The sequence below is a fragment of the Parus major genome, chromosome 5 (genome assembly GCF_001522545.3).
Source record: "Parus major isolate Abel chromosome 5, Parus_major1.1, whole genome shotgun sequence".
Lineage (NCBI taxonomy): Eukaryota > Metazoa > Chordata > Aves > Passeriformes > Paridae > Parus > Parus major.
In genome coordinates this window covers 47793225-47814581 of record NC_031774.1, presented here as the reverse complement: position 1 = coordinate 47814581, position 21357 = coordinate 47793225, and the positions used below count along the sequence as shown (strand labels likewise).

Sequence of the window (21357 nt, the reverse complement as noted above, 5' to 3'; positions counted from 1 at the left end):
ATATCCATATTCATATCTGGAATAAATTTATTTGTGCTTAAAGAACAAGTCCCAGTACATCTGCAACTGCAACTCAACAAGCTGCATCTGCAACTCAAGATTTGGTTGTGGCTTGAGTTCAGCCATATTTTAAAATAAAAATTTCTGATCACCTCTACTTGTAGCAGCCACAGCAACAAATTAAAGAACTGTATTTAATTTGGATTAAGCTCAAACAGTTCTTTTATGTCAGATATTAAATCAGTTCTCACACTGCAGAGCTGGACAGGCTGCTGTTGGGCTATCTGGTGTTCCCTGTAAAAGAGTAGAACCTGTATTTAAACATATCTATATCATGCCACCACACATGTCAACATGAATCTAAATTGACAAACTTTTTATTTATTGTCCTGTGCTCAGTATCAGTGCCCAAATATCTGAGCCAAGCTTGAGAAAGAGGAAGAATTTTTTTCATGGTTCAGAGACAGAAACACTTTATCAAAGTAAAATTATTCTGGTATTCCAGCTGCTTTAAGAGAAGGTTACAACACATTCATTTCAGACATCATGCAAGTGATGAATGAGGGAATACTGTAATAAGCTGGCAAGGATATACTGATAATGCCGTTTTTTTCCTCAGAGTTTCATGAATTCTATAGGGCCCACTCTGAAGTCCATTAGCTCTTCAAAGAGGCTCTTGAAAGGAAAGTTCTAAACTGCTAGATTACCCCTCAGAACCCTAGAAACAAAAGATAAGTTACAAAATGGAGGTGAAACAGAAAGAGGATGACTGAGGCCAAATCAAAGACAAAATTAGTGGTAGAAAGGGTAAGGGCACAGCTAAAAATAGACATGTTGGGGAACAAAAGTCTGTGGGAAGAGAGCTAGAGGTGTAGGTTGAGGAGCTAAATGTATGACAGCATTGAAACACATGTAAAAAGGACAAAAGTGTGAAGCAAACAGCCAGGGATTCTGAATTCAGGTAAGAAGGCAGAAGATACCCCATCCTGTGATTTGATCATGTCATGGAATTAACTGCCTAGGTCAAATTCTCTTCTGATCCGATCCCTGGTAAAACTTGGCAGGGGGCAAGTAAGAATTATTTTAATTTGATTATTCATCTTAAGTAGTTTTAGCCTGTCTTTCTGCACTTTATTTTACTAAGATTTCTTACTGAGGGCAATTTCTTCAGTTGTTCTGTGTTTGGTACATGACATAGAGGTGCCTGGGATCTGGCTACCTAGAAACAAACTACTTTCTCACCAAGGACTGCGTCAAGTTCTTGAAATCTGAGCTGGAACAATTTCAGAAAATCTGCCTCACCCTTTCAATGCCATTTGCAAATTAAAAGTCACCAACAACAATCTGCCAAAGGAGCTGTTTAAGCTATGTAGTTTTGCACTGCACTGATACATATTAGCTATGATCTTATGGATGGTTATGCTGTCTCATCTGATCAGAATGGCAATTTCTAGCTCAGAAGCATGCAAAAGTTGAGTGTTAGAACTTTTTAACTTCTTTTAACTCCCCAAGCCACACTAGTCTGTGTTCTTCCTTGCTTTAGTTTTAATAGCATGCATTGTTTTCCTCCAGGTGCTACTCGTTCAGTGAGTGTAAGAGATGGCCAACTAGAATCCCAAAGGGATCACAACCAGGGGTGTAATGGCAACAAGTGTTGGACTATTATATTTTACAAATATAAGCTTATTAGTTAATTCAGGTGGGAAGGAACCTCTGGAGCTCATCTAGTGAATGTTTGACCCAGTTTTGCCTGTTTGTCAGAAGTACCCAACTTGCTCTCAAGCTTAGCTGTAAGAGAAGATTTTTATTTTTGCACATCTTGAACAGATGGAAAAGACTTTGTTTTATTTCTTCTCAATTTTTTCTCTGACTGAATTCCTTCAGGAAAAGACAGTGCTTAAATATTATGGAGGTATTATAATCATTTTCACTGCATGCTAGACTGTAAAGTTCATAAAACCAAAATAAATGAACCACAGGTATCTTATATCAGTTTCTGTCTTGATTCATGCATTGCATGAGGAAGACTTTTGGGGTTGTACAGAAAAGATCATATATGGAAGACTCAGCCCAGTCATCCATTCATACAACATTTGCATTATAGAGCACCTGTGACCAGTTCTTTCTCCTGAGCACTTAAAGAGTACATGCAGTAATACTTCTTTAACTTTGAACAAAAAGGATGTTTGCATCTCATGTGACTCATTAACTCAACAGAGCCATAATATATCAATTGAGCTACATGTAAAGAGGACTATAATAGCACAATGAGTCTGCAGTCCTATTTCTAATTAACTAGACACAATTAGCAGTCTCACAGTGTAAACTCACTCCTGTGACAATCATACAAAAAAAAATCTGTAAAGGTTCAAAGGATTTCAGTCTAAAAACCTGGTTATTTTTTCCATCACCACAACTCAATTTAATTTCAGCTTGCAGCTTTTGAAGGGAGCAGTCAAGAGCAGTATTGGAAGACGAGGGCCAATATCATTATTACCCATATGCAAAACGGACATATCATTTACTCTCCACAAAAAGACACTGATGATTTCATTATCATTAATAGAATGCCTTGCAATCCACTAATGGAAAACACCATCTAAAGTCAAACAGTTCTATTCATAAGAAAGTTTTTGCTTTTCAGTCCACAGACAGCCACTGATTTGTTTTGCTCTTCCTTTTTCCTAAAAAATATTCTGTTGTTTGGTCTTTGGTTTGTATTTTTATCCTAATCTTTGGAGTCAGATAACATCAGAGTTATGGCACAATGCTTTGCGCATTTGGTGTACTGAATTTTAAAGAGCCCCACCATTTTATGAAGTCAGGAAACAAAATTTCAGTTTTGGAAATGCTTGTACCATATACCCTTCAAGACAGGAGGTTTTAGGTCTGCCAACTCACAATCTAACACTGAAAGGTAACACTACTCATCTTGAGTATACCAGATTATTTTATAGTCATTCTGTTTTTTAATATCTCTTATATTTATCCAAGAACAACAAAATCAGGGACTTGAGACAAGCAAGGAATAGTCAGCACTTTGTCAGGAGGAGCTACTCTGAATCTTCTGTACTGAAGCATTAAAGCAAAGGTCACGGTAAGTTGTGCTCGTGAAAGATCATGTGGTCTTTCCCATAAGCTTCAGGTGACAAATGCAGAACCTTGGACAAAATCCAACTCAGGAAATTGCCTTCTAACTACATAAAATAATTTCTACAATTTCTATTGAGTAATGTATTTTTCTCACGCTCCATCATAAGCTCCTGTTCTTGGGCAGCCTTCAGTAACACAAGCATTTTACACATGAGTGGTTTTGAATTCTAGATACTCCTAAATAGTTAAATTTCATGAAATATTTTAGCAACTGGTTTAAAAGGAGCTATAAAAGCTCAAGCTTTTCTATTGCCATTTTATGTTGAAGAATTAACTTGTGCTAACACAGCATTTTCCTAAACTCTGTATTTAACTTCACAGTTGGAAATTTCTGATTATTTTGATTTCTTTTTCTCCTACATATGTTGGAAAACAACTTCTTTTATAAGCTATCTTGTTAGAATCTGATTGGGAATTCTTATCATACGGAAAGAAGACTTGTTTCTTTGCTTTTAGCATAACAAATCTAATGGACAATATGTTTTCAGTTGTTTACCATAAAGCTGAATTAGTTAGAGAATGACAATGGTCAAAGGCTAGACACTTTCAGCTCCTCGAAAATATAAGCAGTGTCCCTGAATTAGCTTGTAATGCCATTATGAGCCTGAAATTTATGGGAAACATTAGGACTAAGGCTCTGTGAATACTATAGTCAAAGACTTTGGAAAAACTTAACTCAGCAAAGACGCCAGAGATCATAATCCAGGCTTGCTGCCCCACAGTAATTTCCCAGCTGAACATTATCTACTTCTCCCCAGCAGCAGCCCCTGGGCAGTGACCCTTCTGAGGTCCTGGATCTCAGCTGGCTCTGTTCCAGTAGCTTGGCCAGGGTGGGGTTTACAGTCAGTGCAGGGGGGTTGGCTGTCCTCATGCACAAGGAGTGTCCCACTGAATCGCTTGTAACAGATTTCCTTTTGCAGACACATGCCCAGACCTGTTGCAAAGCTCAAACAGTTCCATATATGTTGAATGACTCTGTTCTAAAAGATGTTTGTTTAAAGGCTACACTTTTCATAAAAACATAATTCCAACATTTCACTTGTGAATTTTCCTCTGTATTATAACAATTTTAACATCCAATATTGGATGAAAGATATATTTATATTCTGTGAAGAAAAATTATCTCCTATGAAGACAGCCTGTAAAGCTCTTCTCGTCTACATATGCTTATTTCCTTCTAACCGCATATATTTTTTTCTGCAGTCAGTTTTAGATAATCATATTATCCTCAACTAAGTTTTTCAAATGATATATGAAGTACTTATTTTATCAAACAGCTGCCACCAAATAGTCTTAAAGTGGAAGATTAAAATCCTCCAAGTCAGTCAGTGACAGCATTATACTCGCATGTACAATCTTAATACAGCCACAAGTGTAGTGGTTTTGAATGCCATTTGCATATACTATTTCCTCAACACAGGATCTTCTTATGATCTTAAAAATATATATGAAACTCAGCAGAAAATAAAGACCAGGTAGTATTTTCACAGGTAAGTTACAGGAAATGGAAAAATGTTTGCCCATGTGTTTTGAAAAACCCATATATTTAATACATCACAGCGTCTAATACGTGCACGTGAGGTTGGGGTGTGGGGAGGAAGGGAGAACTGGAGGGGTCATGGGATAATAATCAAATTTTAGAGGATTGATAATCTCTGAGGAAAGTGCCATTTACTAGAAAACATCAGCATTATTGCAACCCTAATATGATACACAATAAGTTTCATGCTCAACAGTCCTCTTTGAGGTGATGAGGAAGTGTAATATTCTGGATGTTAACACCTTCTTTCAAGAATCTTCTATATCCAAGTTTGGGGTTCTTTTTTTTTTTCTTTAATGGTCATCTAATACTGTTTTTTGTTGTTTTGTTTTGTAATTTAATGGATTGTACATATACTCATGAGGATAAAGAGAACCAACTAGGAATATTTTCACAAAAATATATTTTGTTTCATAGAGTGAGGAATAATTTAACAGGTATGAACACATAGTAAGAACAAATACCTAGTTCTGTAATTTATTTCATCTCTGACATTGTATTTCTCTCTCTAAACATCTACTGTACAAACTTTTCCCAACTAGTTCTCATAAAGTACAACACCATTGCATGGGTGATCATTGTTAAGAGTTATAGTTCTAATTTAAAGGATTTCAAGCTGAACAAAATAAAGCAATTTTTTTGCTCATTTATTCTGTTATGCAAAATTTTCTTAATAAATTATTGTTTAATGGAATTTCACAAAAATTTTGTGATGAAATCCAGAAGAAGGAGAGAATCCTCACTCATAGTGAATTTACAGAAATGTTTCCCCCAATATGCCTATTTTTAGAATGTTGTTCATCTCATAGACCTTACACTTTCAAGTGCATAAATATCAGAAAGAACAATGGGATTCATAACTAAACCAAAGAAAATAGATATTTTTCTGCTTTTTGTTATCTCTTTTTTTATTTCAGCTTTGTCCATCAGCTATTTATTTAAAACTTCAAAATTTCTTCCCAGAGAACTTATTTATTCTTGTCTCGGTGAAGATATATGGCTAATTTATATGCAGCAAACACATAAAAATTCCACAAGATTCTGCATAAATATTTCTCCATCCTTTTATATGATATTTCATTGTTCCAGTACTTGATTTCTCTACAGTTTTAACAGAATACATGTTCTATACCTCTTAATAAATCATAAGAGAATGCATATTAGATAAGAAGAAAGAAAAGTTAAAAATGCTGAAATGGATTTCCTTTATTAAAAAAAAAAATGCTATTTTTCCTATAGCCAAAAACAAACAAAAAAAAGGAATAGCTCCTAAAAAAACCCCTCCTCTCTGTCAATCTAACAATTTTAGAATCCGTATTATGCATAGCCTAATTCAACACACAGCAGAGATGCCTTGCCCATTGTCCTGGGGTGACTGTATGTTACAGTATCCCCATCATCTCGTTTTTTCTGCTTGGAAATGGGTCCTGTAGCTTTAACAACTGGAAATTAATGGTTTTCCACCAAAAGGGTATGTTACAAGAAATAAGGCAACAACAAATTTCATCTTGGCGGTTTTGTTGGCCTACGCTGGAGGAAAATTATACACAATCAGTCATATTTTTTCCTCTAGTCTGGTGTTTCCCATGCTCTCAAAAATTATTATAAAGGGGTTTTTATGTTTTTGCATAAAAATAAGAAAACAAAAAAGATAATAATTCAATTTAGGGAAATATGGGAACATCTAAATTATTGTAAAGTAGGGAAGATGCATCAAAAGCACTTTTTGAATGGTAACTTTTAGTTTTTCTGTTACAGCATTAAAATTTAGAGATGAAATTCTGCTCTATTTCCCTCTAGTGACTGCTTTCATTGAAATAGGATTTCATTCAGATTTATTGTGAAGTAGCAGAAAAGGAGATGACCCCTTAAGGCAGCCACTCATTTCTCTTGTAGCAAATTATGTAATTCCTGAATTTGATTTCCAGTGCACATTAGGCATAAGATGTGCTTTAGTTAAAAAGAACAGGGATGAGGATCTAACATAGACAAGGGCTTTATTCAAGTGCTCTGCAATGGATGTTGAAGTTGTTTTTAGTTTGGGTATCTGCTGCTCTGTGAAGATGTGTTTTGAGATCAATTTCCATGAATTCAAGTGAGACAACCTTTTTTCTCATGTCAGGACAGGTTTTAAATAGTATGAACCAATTACTTTCACACAAAATGCTGAATGACTATATGAGACATACTTCTGCCTTTCTGTGGTGATGCTTTTGCAGGCATTGGAAATTTTGCTCCAGTTTTATGACCTTTGAGAAATTTTACCTATTATTTCATTCTTTGGTGTTAGGAATTTATATCTCAGAGTAGAAAAGTAAAAAAAAAAATACCCTAGTTCTAAGAAAAGCATTGCAAGAATTCTCTGCCCATCCCTTTTCCTTTCTGTTATAGCCTCAAATTTTATTAAAATAAAAATAAATAGAAAGTGGTGGTGGGGAAAGCTTTTACAAGAAAACAATGATGGTTTTTTGTCTTTTCTAACAGCAAGAAGAAACATTTAGCAATTCCCACATGTAGTAAGAAAATGGAACACAAGTAATTGTGTGTTCAGGCCTACTGCCATCACTAATGATAATTTCTTGTATTCCTTGAGAAAATTTTTTGACATCAGCACATAGAATTTTTTAAAAAAATCATCATCTATAATTGGCACAAACCCATGGTGCTGTGCAAACCCACAAGCCTGGCCACCTGCAATGAGTGTGAATATTTTTTCAAAGCCATGGGAAGATCTGTTTGATTCCTAGGTCATCCTTTCCGTGGGTTTCTGAGATTTCTGGTCAGCAGATCACCTTAAGCCATAAAACCTTCTCCCTGGGGCCATGCCTTCTTTTCCAGAAAATTTATTTGAAACACTGCAGAGATAGTAATACAGAATTAAACACACCCTTTGCACAACTCAGTTGACCTTTCCTGATCACATTTGAGACCCAGAAGACACAAATGATTGATCTTTGTAGGTATTATGCCTCTAATCACTGTGGCTGGATAATCTTTCCCCTTTAGCTGAGTTAAATCAGAACTAAAGCATTAGTAAGTAATTTCTGGAGGTTTTTCTTGGTTTCTTTTGGTTCTGTACTAACCAGGAAACAGTACTCTAGGTTGGACAAAAAATTTTGCGCCCTTCCAGCCCTCACTGCATCTGGTTTGCCTACAGCCCTAATCCATCTTCAGCTACCAGTGAACAAAACCATGATGTATCCACATGCATCTTTGCCTGTCTCTTGTCAGGTGCCCCATGGAAAACAGAATTATGGGAAGTACTTAACAGAAGACCCTTTTGCAGTGAACACATTATCTTCTGAAATGTCTCTATTTCAGTGCAACTGCCTTTCCATTCATTTGATTTGTATTTCCTGTCACAGTCTAAGGAATTCCTATATTATTTTCATTTCATAAATCCATCATATGAGATAGGTTTAAGAAAGTCAATAATATTATATATTTTTCTCCATTCATCTTAAGAAAGGACATTTTTTTGAACTTCTACATTAATGATTAAAAATTGACTGCAGTTTTGCAAAAGAATTTACTTATTAAAATCTGAATTAATCATATAAAAGGGAAATCCTCTTTTCTTATAACGTAGTATTCACAAGATCTGAAAAGTGATTTTCTTTGTCTTGGGTTTTGTCTTTGCTCTCATAATCTTACTTATTTTTCTTTTAAATAGCACTACTTCTGGTCTGCTACCCTGGATATAATATTTCAAGTTCTAATTACATGGGTCAGAAAATTTGTCCAAATTTTTTGTGTTTTCCTAAATTAAAATCAAAACTTTAGTTGAGATTTTAAGAAAATACATGCATTTTTTGTTCATTTCCAAGGGGAAAACATAGGTAATTTTCTGCTTAAGAAACCATATTGAAGTCATGGGATTTATACCAACAGATAATTTGATTGAGAAGATACCAGACTTTGAATGTTTCCATACTGCCTAATTTAATTATTTAGCAGACATAAGTCTATATATTTTGTTTGGCTCTCACTGAAAAATAAAACAAAAGACATGTTCCCTGTGTATCAAGGATAGCTGATATTATTCTCAATCCCAGCTTATGTAGGAATAAAAACCTGCTAAAATGTTGAAGGTGAAAGCAAATTGTCATGTTTTGGGTCTGGTCACAAACATAAGGTGGATGATGCATTTCTGGGCAACCAGCAAAAATGGTGGACTCTTTCATCCTCAGAACACTTGGAAAACAGGGAAGAAGGAACATATCAGTAACATAGTCTTATAATGACATATCTGTTTCTACAAAAGCTAAAGAAAGCAAGTAAAGGAAAAGGCCTCTGACTGTGTTTCTGGCCAGCCTGGGAGAACAGGTTGAGATTGTGCAGATGCAAAGCAACCTGTGAGAGTGACCATGAAATAGATGACAGAATTAACAAGCCTCAGATGGTTAGAGGGGAGAACACAAACATCATAAATCATGGAGCTCAGGACAGCAGATTGCAATAAACACTTGGGGGTGGAAGTATTAGATTTTTACAAAATGTCAGTAAAAAGGGGAATAGGAATTGGAGAGAGCTGGTAGTGCTGTTAAAACAAAACCAAAAGGAACAAAAAAAGGACAATTCATAGGCACAAAGTAACCTGAACTAGAGTGTCAACAATCTAGGAATAAAATGAGAAGGGTGAAAAAAAACTTGTGACAAAGTAAAACATAGGAGAAAATTTATTATTATTAGAATATTAAGAAAAATGCTGGTCTGTTCCTCAACAGGAATCTTGAGAAGGTCACAGTGTTGTCATCTTTGCTTCTATCTTCACTAAAAATGTCAACTCTGATCTTACAGCGAAGAAAATGAGCTGCAGAGATAGAGATGAGTAATAAAACCAGAACAGTGACAAACAGATTGGAAAATAGTTAAATGAGATGTTCCAAGAGAGGCTCAGTGGAAATTCTCTGTAGGTATTTTCCTTAAGCCTGCCTTTTGTCCCATGGATGATAAATGATTATGTTTTGAAAACCTGTCAAAAATAAATTAGGCTCCACAAAACTCAGAAAAGCCACTCCTACATCTAATTTAAAAAAAAAGGAAAAGAGAGGAGAGACAGGTTAATGAAGAGAAAACCACTCAGCCTACTTTCAGTTTTAGAAAGATCTTGCAATGAAAAGTCACACAAACCATACACAAACACCTAAAAGACAGAAAAGTCATGTCTGCACAAACCTTTCAATATCAAATCATAGTAAATTAATCTAATTATTTGTATGAGATCAGATTTGCTAAGGTGTAACAATGAAAAATAAATAAGATAAAAATAACCAGTCACAAGAGGAGTTGTTGGTCACAAGATAACATGAAATTAGATTGGAGTGTTCTGCTGAAAGGAGGGAAGGCTCAGGAGAGGGATCTGGACAGGCTAGATCAATGGGTAAAGGCCAGTGGTGTGAGGTTCAACAAGGCCAAGTGCCAGTTCTGCCCTTGGGTCACTCACAACAGCCCCACAGCGCTGGGGACAGAGTGCACAGAGTGGCTGGGAAGCTGCCTGGTGGAAAAGGACCTGGGGGTGCCATTTGACAGCAGCTGAACATGAGCCAGCTGTGCCCAGCTGTGGCCAGGAAGGCCAATGGCATCCTGGCCTGTGCCAGCAGTAGTGTGGCCAGCAGGAGCAGGGCAGGGATTGTCCCCCTGTACCCAGCACTGGTGAGGCCACACCTCAAATCCTGTGTTCAGTTCTGGGCCCCTCAAGACAAGAAAGACACTGAGGGGCTGGAGTGTGTCCAGAGAAGGGCAGCAGAGCTGGGGAAGGGTCTGGAGCACAGCTCTGATAAGGAGCAGCTGAAGCTGTTTAGTCTGAAGAAAAGGAGGCTCAGGGGCGATCTTGTCTCTCTCTATACTCACCTGAAAGGAGGCTTTAGCCAGGTGAGGACTGGTCTCTTCTCCCAAGTAACAAGCAACAGGACAAGAGGAAATGGCCTCAAGTTGCAGTAGGGGAGGTTTAGATTGGATATTAGGAAAAGCTTCTTCACCAGAAGGGTGGTCAAGCATTGGAACAGGCTGCCCAGGGAAGTGGTGTAATCACCATTCCTGGAAGCATTTAAAAGACATGTAGCCTGGCATTTATGAATACAGTTCAGGGGAGGGCTTGGCAATTCTACTCTGATGACTGGGCTTAATGATCTCAGGAGGCTTTTCCATTGTAAATGATGCATAAGCCAAAATTAAACTTCACTGATTTGAGTGATATCCTTTCTCTGATAGAAGCCACTGGCAGGTGTCAAGGAAGAACATGAAAAAAGTATGGTAAAAAAGTATGGTAAGAACGTATTTAACTTTTATGTGGTAGGCTGTCCTGGTTTGAGTAAACATACAACTTAATGACTTTCAGACCTGGAAGTTGCATCAATAACTATTTTGGGACATTCCATTCAAAATTAAAGTATATTTAAATACATTATATTATTGCAAAATTGATATTATATTTTCAAAAATCACTTACATAACATTATTAATATAATATCATATATAATAGTTATATACAGAGATCATACCAAAATTGCAGAAGTTTCAATCACTGAAAGATCTAGGAATAAAACACCAAATAATCTTAAAAGGCTAATGCACATTCCTGCAAAACCAGGATCCATATCAGAGGGGAAAGAGAAAAAGTTATGCATTTAGATTACACTACATAGACAGAGGATAGGGAATGACAGATCAGCTCTGCTATAAAAGGTCTGAGGATTAAAATGGATCAGACCAGAGCACATGCCAATAACATTGCCAATGCAAACATACTGCCTAAATGAAATGCTGGCTGTAAGAGCTGGTGCAGCATCCACTGCAGTAAATTTCCAGTTACAAGCACTGCTCCTCAAGAATAGTCTAGGTCATCTGAAAGGAGTTAAGAGAGCAGAATGAATGATAGAATTCAATAAAATATTTTTCAAGAAGAGTTGAATGGGTCATATAATCTAAAGGAGAGAAATCTGAAAGGAACTTGAACAATTTTCAGACGTGAAAAAAGTAGCTGTGAGGAAAAGAGTAAGCAATTCTCCACGAACACTACGGATAAAGCAAGAAGTTTACACATAAATGCCAACAATGAAAATTCAAAGACAGGTCTTGGAATAACTTTTGGATAGACAAAGTTATTCACAAAACAGCTCCGTTACTCCATTACTGGAGTTTATCTAGGAAGAGATAGACAAACACCTATCAAAACTGCTTGGGCATAATGACACAGATTCATGTTAAGGGAGATAGCATCCTGGGTCTTTTCCCATTTTATTTTCTGTGTCCTTTCAGTTGTTTTTCTCTCTGTTTTTGCAGAGGAAAATAATTACTTGAATAAATTGCAAATGGATGCTGTAGAGTCTCAATTACTTCTAGCTGCATTTAAAAATACAGCTATACTACTATATTACTTCCTATGAAATGCACTGTCTTGCAACAGCTGGTATATGTTGCTTTATGCAGAAATGACTGACAAGGTCTTTCCTTATTTTTTTTCTGAAGGAGATTGAACTACATGGTTCTAATTCTTTCTTCTGGCCTTAGTATCTAGATGTTGCAAATAGAATAACTGAATAACTGTTGAGTACTGCAACCCATTGCCCACAGGTGTTATAGAATTTTCATCCCTGGACAATACGCTGTAATTGACCCTGCTTTGAGCACTGGTTTGGACTGCACAGTCTCCAGAGGCCCCTTCTAGCTTTAGCTCTTGTGATTCTGTAACATCCTGTGATTTCTAGATTGCAACTACATTAAGTGCATCTTATCACCATGAATCAAGTGAAAACTCTGAAGCATTCAAGAATGAAAGAAGAAAAATCAATGTGAAGAGCATTTTCTCTCCTGTCATGGTCCATGTGGCTTTTTTTTCTGATGTATCCTAATTATTGTTGTTCCAAGTGGATTGCTTTTCTAATGAAAATTAGGCTATTTTCTGCTGTTACAAGGGTGAGAAATTAATCTGGTGAAAGTTACAGACTTTGTGAGATGCCACCCTGTATGTATTTGATAAGCAGTGATACAAAAACGTTGAAGGCAATTTGGTAAAATAGAGAACACGATGAGATGCTCCACATGAATTGGGAACTATAAAGACCAATTTAGCACAATAGTTTAGAATGGATAATATGAAATTTTAAATTAATAAAAGAAAAATTTTCAATGAAATATGCTTAAAAGAAAAATAGGCAAAATACTGGAAGATGTTCAGTGTGCAAAGAAAGACAGGGAATGAAGGCAAAACCAGGAGGAATCAGCTTCCACAGCCCAGCAAGGGCTGCTGTCCAATTCTCTGCCTTCACCGTTGAAATCTGGAGTCATGTCATATGCAAGTCACATCCTTCACTGATATAAACCAAACCATCCTGTGAATGAGTGTTCTTCAGTAATGGTTCTTTTTAAAGGCTCCCAAAGAAGGTTTACGTTTATGCCCAGGATAGCAGAAGCAGGAAAACCTAACTAACCCATTTCTCTGTTGAGTTCATATTTTCAGAGTAAGATTCACTTCCTTTGATTTATCTGATCCCTCAGAAGAAATCATAGACATAGAGCAAAACAATCCTTCTCATGATGCAAGGAAGAGCTAGATGCTTCTAAAGAGGAGTGAGAATCACAAGTAAACACAGCAAGCACTATGCTAACCACAGGTAGTAGTAACAAGATGACATGGTGTCCCCTAATTGAGACTCTGAGCTAAAAGCTTGTGCAAGCCTGACAATTAGAGACTCAAACCATGTCCTGGATGTTAGTACTTATACCAAGTACTTTGGAAACAGAACACTCCTTAATTCACTTAAATGGCTGAAAAATGGAAGTGGTGATTATAATTTATATTATAGATTAGAAGTTAAGTGCTCTTATGCAGGAAATAGAAACTCTGAATATGAGACCTTCCCCAGCCTGGTAGTTCAATCCATTTTCCATCAGCATGGCTTATCAATTTTAGAAGGAAACTTTGGATAAGAATTGCTTTCCTGCTGAAGCTCCATCATCATACAATAAAGAATTCACTGTTCCCATATATGAAGAAATTTACTACTCAAATTTACTAACAAATTGAGAATGTAATTTCATTTGAAAATGAAAAATAAAGGCAAAGTCACTGTTTAAGAGAATTCATCTGTGAATGGCAAATTGCCTCCTGAAGCAAATGCACTCATTATGCTCAAAGAAAGGATGAGATCTCCCACAGTTAAATAAAACTAGTAGGAAAAATAATTGCTTGATAAATCAGAGTAATTAAATTTTGCACATGTGAATGCTACTGCACCTCTGTCTTCAGTACAACAAGGCCAGCCCTGTAGGAAATAAACAGAGCATAAGGCTCAGCTTTTACTCCCTGAAAAAATGTATTATCAAAAGAAATAACACACCTTTTCCCTTTTAGTTCTTCACTAATGAAGAATGGGAAATCTTACCCCACTAAGCTATTGGGATCAGAGCAGCCAATAACTGTGATGATGTTATCTAGTTCCAGTTCACCTCCTGCAAACATTCCACCAATCACTAATTGACTTCTAGGATTTAAAAACACAAAGCAACAGACTCTGCTTTTCTTTGGGAACCTGACAGGTCATTTCTTAGTTAATCTGTCTTATATGCTAATTTTTTTATACCAGGTTAATAACTGCTTCCTCTTATAAACTTCCATAGGAAAAATACCCATGAGGCCTTTAACCTTTATAGGTACTCTAATTGCTCTGTATTAGTTCTGAAAAGAAGTTTCTGCCATTTGAAATTTTCAAATTTCAAAAGTTAATTCTTGACCATTCAAACTATTTTTGTGTTTAGGCTATTTAAACAGTTATCTACATCTAGGCACACACACATTCATCAGCTGTTCATCTGCCTGCTGCAGTCAGCAGAAATCCAGCCAATGCAACCTAGAGCACAAGTCAGTTCACCCCAACTGAGGGAACCAGCAGCTGCTGAGCTGAATCACTGCTCAGCACCAGTGACACCCCCCCAGATCTTTATTGACTCTAATAAAGGCTTTGGTACTGAGGGCTCAATCCATTGCCCACACAGAAGGAGCCAGTGCCATTTGAGATGGACAGCATAACCTGCCTGTCCTGTTGGCAATACATCTTGCAGAGCTGTCAAGGTGCCTTGCATACTCCAGGGCATCTGAAATGGCAGCAGTTCCTGTGTGGGGGTGATAGAAGCAAGCCTTTAGGCCACAAACAGACTCCTGAAGGTAGGCATAACAAATTTAGATATCTCAGTTGTCAGCTGACTCTCTAGGATTTAGGAATTGGAGCAGCTTTATCTGGAAAGGCCATGGTACTGCCATGGCATACGGAGCACTCATAAGCAGTGGCTTATTATGGTTTCCTACTCAAGAGGCTAACAGGAGGAAAGCACAGCACAAGCTCATTCATATCTGTTCCTCAGGAGTACAAGGATGTGTTGCATACTCTATCTTCAGAACCAGCCATGCAGAAATCACCAGCAATTACTTTCACAAGAGTTACAGAAGAGTGATTTTGGGCTTAAGGGTCATTTTAGGCATAGCTGTATGATCAGATTTGGATGGTCATAAGTTAACTCCACATTTTATGTCACCTCAGGTTCTCAATGCATTCAGACACATTATTACAGAATAACATTGGAACTAAAAATTCACACCTCTCAGTTTATTCATGCAGGCTCAGTAGACGGCAAACTGGGCTACAATCCAAGCAGGAACTGGCCTGTACTGCAAAATCTTGGGCAGAGATGGCATCAGATACTAACCTTTGAGTATTTAGGTATACTCAGACACTTTGGTGCTGATCCCCTCACTGCAAGATCACCGCGAATTTGGCACATTGAAACATCAGGCAACAAAAGACACATGAAGCACTGAGAGAGCGTATCTATGTAGAAACACATATTCACCTTTTGACGGTTCATTTTTGACAAAAGAGAAGCTGCCTTTTATTAAGAGATTCTAAACAAAAAATAGTAATTTTTCTAACCGCTTAATGTTCTGTAAATATCAGTTCCCTGAGCAATTTCCTTAAAAAAAGTTCAGGTAACCTTATTACTCATGTGATCTCTGTGCATTTAGTCGCCTTTTAACTTCTCCACTGCAGCATTTCTGTAGGAATTGACCATAATAAATGTGATTATAGATGCAGTTTATACAGGTATAATTCCTGATATAACTTATCCATTTGGTGGTTAGCTATTCTTTTAGACTAGATGTTTCCAGATGACTGAGTAAGTTCTTTGAGCTTCTTCCCAACGTGCCTCTTGTGTGTATGCGTCGTGTCTGGCAAAAACTGTAGTGTCCACTGAGAGAAAGAAGATGTGTAGCAGATGCTCGACTGCATTTCTTTTCCTGCTTGACTGCAGTGACTCCTTTGAGAAGTAAACAATTCACTTGGTAAAACAAACTGCTGCAAATGCTCACTATGGGTTGTATCATTTGATTATTACCTTGCTTATTCTCTTTCCCGAAACAGGTTTATTCAAATTCCCCTACCAATCTATATACTCCTGAATTTTTATCAGCTATATCTCTTCCCTCCATGCTGAGCCCACACTTCATTTTTGCTCCAAGACTGTTTTATCTATATGTAGGATTGGATTTTTTTGTTTGTTTTTGTAAGGTACTTATTCTTGGAATTAGTTCCTTCTTTTTTTACTAAGGGATGGCATGTTCTATAAAGTATTCAGTCTCTAAATCAGACAGTGAGAGAAAAAAATGTGATGTCTCCCACTTTCAGATTTGAAAGAGCAGCTGATGTCAGAAAGCAAGATAAAAAAGGTGACCTTAAAACAATCTGGTTGATGATGATGCTGCCTTTTAGTCTCAGTGTCCAGTTTATCTCAGAGCACATGCAGGGTGAAGACTGCAAAGTAAGACTAATGAGTATGGCAGAAACATGTGAAGTAATTCATCATCATAACAAAGCATAGCACAATTATCAGGAATTTCCTGTAGACCTGCCATGATTACATGGAAACAAATTGTTTTGTCTCCTCAGTTAGAAGAGCAAGAATACTGAACCAAAAACTAGAAAGGGATCGTCGCCACCTATATACACAAATTATCCTTTTAGGATATGACAAATGTACAATTTGGCTTTCTTTTTGGGTTTGTACACTGAAATAGTATTCATTCAGTGCCTGGTCAAATGGGTCTCCATGTTCTGCAACAGGATACATCACAAAAAACATAGGAAGAAGAAGCAGCTAGCTACAGGGATTGAGGAGTTAATGGCTGTAATCACAATACGTTTTTCATGCTTGCCAAAGACTTTATTGCAGCAAAAATTTCAAGTAAGAATGGAAGGGAATCCTTTAATTAGTTGGAATTTACTTATTTAAAAAAAAAACAACAAACCCTCTCTGCTTGGTGTATCTTCCTGAGAAAAGACTAACATCAGCATCATTTTGTGAGTAATTTGGTTTGGTCCTGTTCCTTGTGTTTAGCTACCTGGAGTACAGTTTAGGCTGCTGTTTATTTGACTCTCCTCCCTGAGGACCACTCTTCTGTAGGAAAATTAAGCTATGCAATGCTTACACACACATTTCTTGCACTTCTGCTGGAGAACAAGACCCATTCTGAGTAAGAACTAATAATAGACAACACTGCAAGCAGCTGCTTGGGGCTCACATGCCTGAGAGATATAATATTAAAGGAGAAGTCAGTGCTGAAAGGAGCAGATAGATTGCATTGCTATCACAGATCTCTACTGTGTTTCAGTGATCATGCCACTTAGGTAAAGTGGGATTTTGAGAGCTAAAGTCTAATTAAAATAAGTGGGCGTTATATAACCATGCTCAGAAGGCAAATTTTCTGCAATGTTCCTTAGTGACTAGAAGCTGCCTTTATTTAAAGCATTTACACAACTCAGATCTAGCAATTTAAGGCTTGGAAGATGATAAGGAAATAAATTAGATTTTGGTACACAGCAGTCAAATTAATTTCAGGGGTATGTGTAACTCTTAGCACTTAAGTCCCATAACACATCATGACCCATATCAACTGGAAGGTCTTAGTTATTCAGGAAAGGCTGGATAGCACACATCACACAGTTGCTTTTTAGAAGATGTCATCATGCACCATGACAAAAGTCATGTTTCAGGGAATGCCTTAGCTCCACTAGGGTGTCCATTATGGTCAAGGCTGCATTGCTGAGGTTCCAGGGACGCATCTGGCCCAGGGAGTGAATTTAATCTTCCTGTCCTTTCTTTTGGTTTGTTTTAATTGGTTTGCCTCTGTTGCTTTCATTATTTTCTTCCTCAAATAATTTCCTTTATCAATTTTGTCTTTCCCATTTTTCTGTCTTTCCTGGTTTCTTCCAGATTCTTCCATCAGGATGGAAGTCCCATGGGGAGCTCCACCTGGCCCCTTTCTGCTAAGTACAACAGCCAGTCTTGGCAAAGTGAAGACATTTTTATCAGAAGCCATGGGGAACACTGTTGGGAGGGTCTGCTTTGGGTGCCACAGGTTGGTGATAATCTGTCACACCACTGCTGTCCAGGTAACCGTGCAGCCACTGAGCTCTGACAGCACTTTCAATTACACCCATGAAGGAGCTATGTAAGGTGCAAAGAGAGGTAAGTTCACTCACTCTGTCTGAGCCTGGCTTGCCAGCATTACTTTCTTAAGGAAGACTGCATAGAACTCAGTCTCCAGGGAGGGGGAGCCTGCTTCAATCAACCTTATGAAGGAAAATATATCAGCCTCAAATTAATTTCACTGTATGGATGAATTCTGCCAAGTTCCTGGAATTTTCACAAACCAGTTTCATCTACTCTTAATTTACTGATCTAGTTTTTAAAATGTAAACAACTTTCAAATAAGATTTTATTGCATTTGAATATAATTCTTGTCATGTTCTGTATTTTTCTGCTTCGCTTCCAAAGAACGTTGTGATGATTAACTCATGCATTATGTGATGCCATGTGTAATGCTCCCTTGTGACAATAACTCAAATTGCTATTTTCATGCTATCTTCCTGTCTCTCACTCTTGTTTTATTTTTACTCCATGCTTTTCCTCATTTAAACAGAAACATTTTCAAGAATACATTTCTGTCTCCTTCTGCCAACTGAGTGCCAGCTCACAGAGTCTAGGACAATGGGTAAGTGGAAACATCCAGCTACCACAGCTTTGCTTCCAGTTGCTACAGAGCTAAATTCACTTTCCCAGGAATTCTCCTGGACCTTCATCTGCAGAGCTCAGTCACTGATCAAAACATCAGCAAGTTGTATATGAGCTCTCTGAATGCCTGGTTAGCCAATGAGGTGTACAGCAAGGGTACAGATCAAACAAGTAGGAGCAAGCTCATAGTTTTACAATTTTGTTATATTCAAAATAAGAGTCAGTACTTTTAAACTTTCATTCTGGATATCTATAGAGAAAGAGAGCTTCTGAATGTTAACTAATCATGGATGAAATAGAAATTATTTTTTAATTTCAAAAGGCTATTAATTATTCTTAACCGGAATAAACATGCAGATAAATCCATTTCATTTTACCATTTGAATAGAAGAAATTGGGCTATAATTTTAAAGCCCCATAATTCTGACAGTGATAAAGGAACTCATATAACATGCACGGAGAACCTACAGCAAAGGAAAATCCTGAAAAATCTAGGAGAGAAAAAATAACAGCAGAAGACATGCAATCAAGAGAAATTTGAGGTTCCCTTGAATCCTAGCTGTCCTTGATCACATCAGTAATAACCTCTTACTGTTCACAAACTCCATATCCCAAATCTATCTAGAAAATGGTAAGAAAACTAAGGATAGGAAAGTTCAGTTTTCAGGAGAAAGCAGAGTTTAATCACCTATTTTCCGCCAAATGTTCTGTGCACAACTGTCCCATCAAAAGAGTAACCAGAATGAAACCAGGAAAGTCCATGCAAACAGATGTTTGAGGTTAATCACTCTTGTGAATCTACCCAGGAATGGCACTGGGAAACTCTATCATCTCATAACAAGAAATACAGTCTAAAAAGATTGATTTAGAATTTTAAGTCCACTCCTCATGAGAGCACGACTTTTCTTAAAATACTCTAAGCAGTAGTTTCTAGTTTAGCTTTAAATACACAAAACAATTGCTTTTCTCTTCCTTGTCTTGAAATCTATCCAAGTTTGGAATTGAGTATCCAGTCCTCAGTGGCTTTTGCTATTCTCCACTTTCAGTAGCTATATATACAACAGAAAACTGCAATTTACATTAGGTGGCCCTATATGAGTGTGCTCAGTCAGTAAAAATGTTTTCTGCATATAGGGGCTATATGGATGCAGCCTCAATAGCTGCCAGACATTAGGATGGAAAAGGCCTTAGTCTTTCACATCACAGCCTGATCACCTGCTCTTTTATCCTATTACTCCCACAGAGAGAGCACCCCAAGGAACATCTCCAGTCAGACTGTTCCTCCTTGCTGCCAAGGTCACTTACAGACATTAGTAGATATTCATCTATCCTTAGCCAGTAAACTGAAAGACATTTCACTTTCTTTGTACATCCTCATCTAATAATGTTTCTCTCTGAATTGCCTCCAGTTCACTGCACTGTTAATTAACTTTTATGCACTACCAGAGATTAATGCATCTCAGCAGTGACTTAAGTGATTTCTCTACAGTTTGTGTTTCAGTTTCCATTCATAAAACACTTCAACCTATATTAGTCAAAACTGTCCCCCCTTGTAATACTTCTCCATTTCCATAGTATCTCTCATTGTAAAGTAAAAAAGGGAAGAACAACAGAGGAAGTAAAAATTTAAATACCAGTATTTGTCTTTGCCTGAAATACTCAACTTGGTTAGGGAAAAAAAAAACATTCTCTGAGTGTTTGTCAGCTCTGTACTTTCAACATGCCATTTTCATTATTAAACAATATCTGAACCTTGCCTTAAATACCAATATAATAGGACCTTAGTTGTTTAACAATATTGTTTTAAGCTGGTTTCATACAAAAAAGAACCCAAACCAAACCATGTAAGAACTACAAAATATGTCACTGTAGCAAGTATTTCTTTAACAGCCTGCAAACAGTACACAGCTTTTCCTGCACATTTTAAGGACATATCTAGAATTCACAAGCACTTTCCATTTTATCACCTAATTATTAGGGAGACAATTTGCAAGAGTAAACAGTTCATACACTGTCTGAACCTCTTAGCATTAAAATGAACATGGATATAAAATTATTTAGTTACATAATAGCAGAACGTGTCTGACTTACACAAATGTTGAATCATTTAGAGTTTAAAGCTGAGATTTCCCAAACTGGTGCTCTATAGATTTCTGTCAGTGGTCTGCAGCTGAAGGTTTATTGCTGTCTGGATACACAGTATTCATTACCTATGAGTAGTGGGGAGAGAAGAGATTAATAACAAACAAACTGACCAAGAAAAAATAGTTCAGTTTATCAACAGTAGTAAAACATTTTTTGCTAAAGACTGTAGCCCTACACTTTCTGTTAATAACTTTTGCATACTGCTTGTACTGAAATTTTCTTTTCCAGACTATTTCCTCTTTTCCAATCTATCCATTTATGAGAAAAAGAGTACACAAGATGTTATTTATAGGATATTTTCAACAGGAAGAACACCATGAACTCAAAAACAGGTAAAAAGAGAAGTGTTAGTTGGCTTAGGAAGCCTGATGTCACTGATGATGGCTAAAAGGCAAAATGTGAATGTACAAGGAATTTAAGCAAGAAAAGGGAGCAAAGCAATTACAACTTAA

At 37.0% G+C, this 21357-nt stretch overlaps 1 long non-coding RNA gene across 2 annotated transcripts in view; it reads right to left on the bottom strand.

Annotated features, from left to right (window-relative positions):
• LOC107206075 overlaps positions 1 to 21357 on the bottom strand; it is a 159902-nt gene that overhangs the window by 40459 nt on the left and 98086 nt on the right. For both annotated transcript variants that reach the window (XR_001522255.3, XR_001522254.2), the window contains one exon: positions 20852 to 20970. This is a non-coding gene — a long non-coding RNA (uncharacterized LOC107206075). The remainder of the gene's footprint in view (positions 1 to 20851; positions 20971 to 21357) is intronic.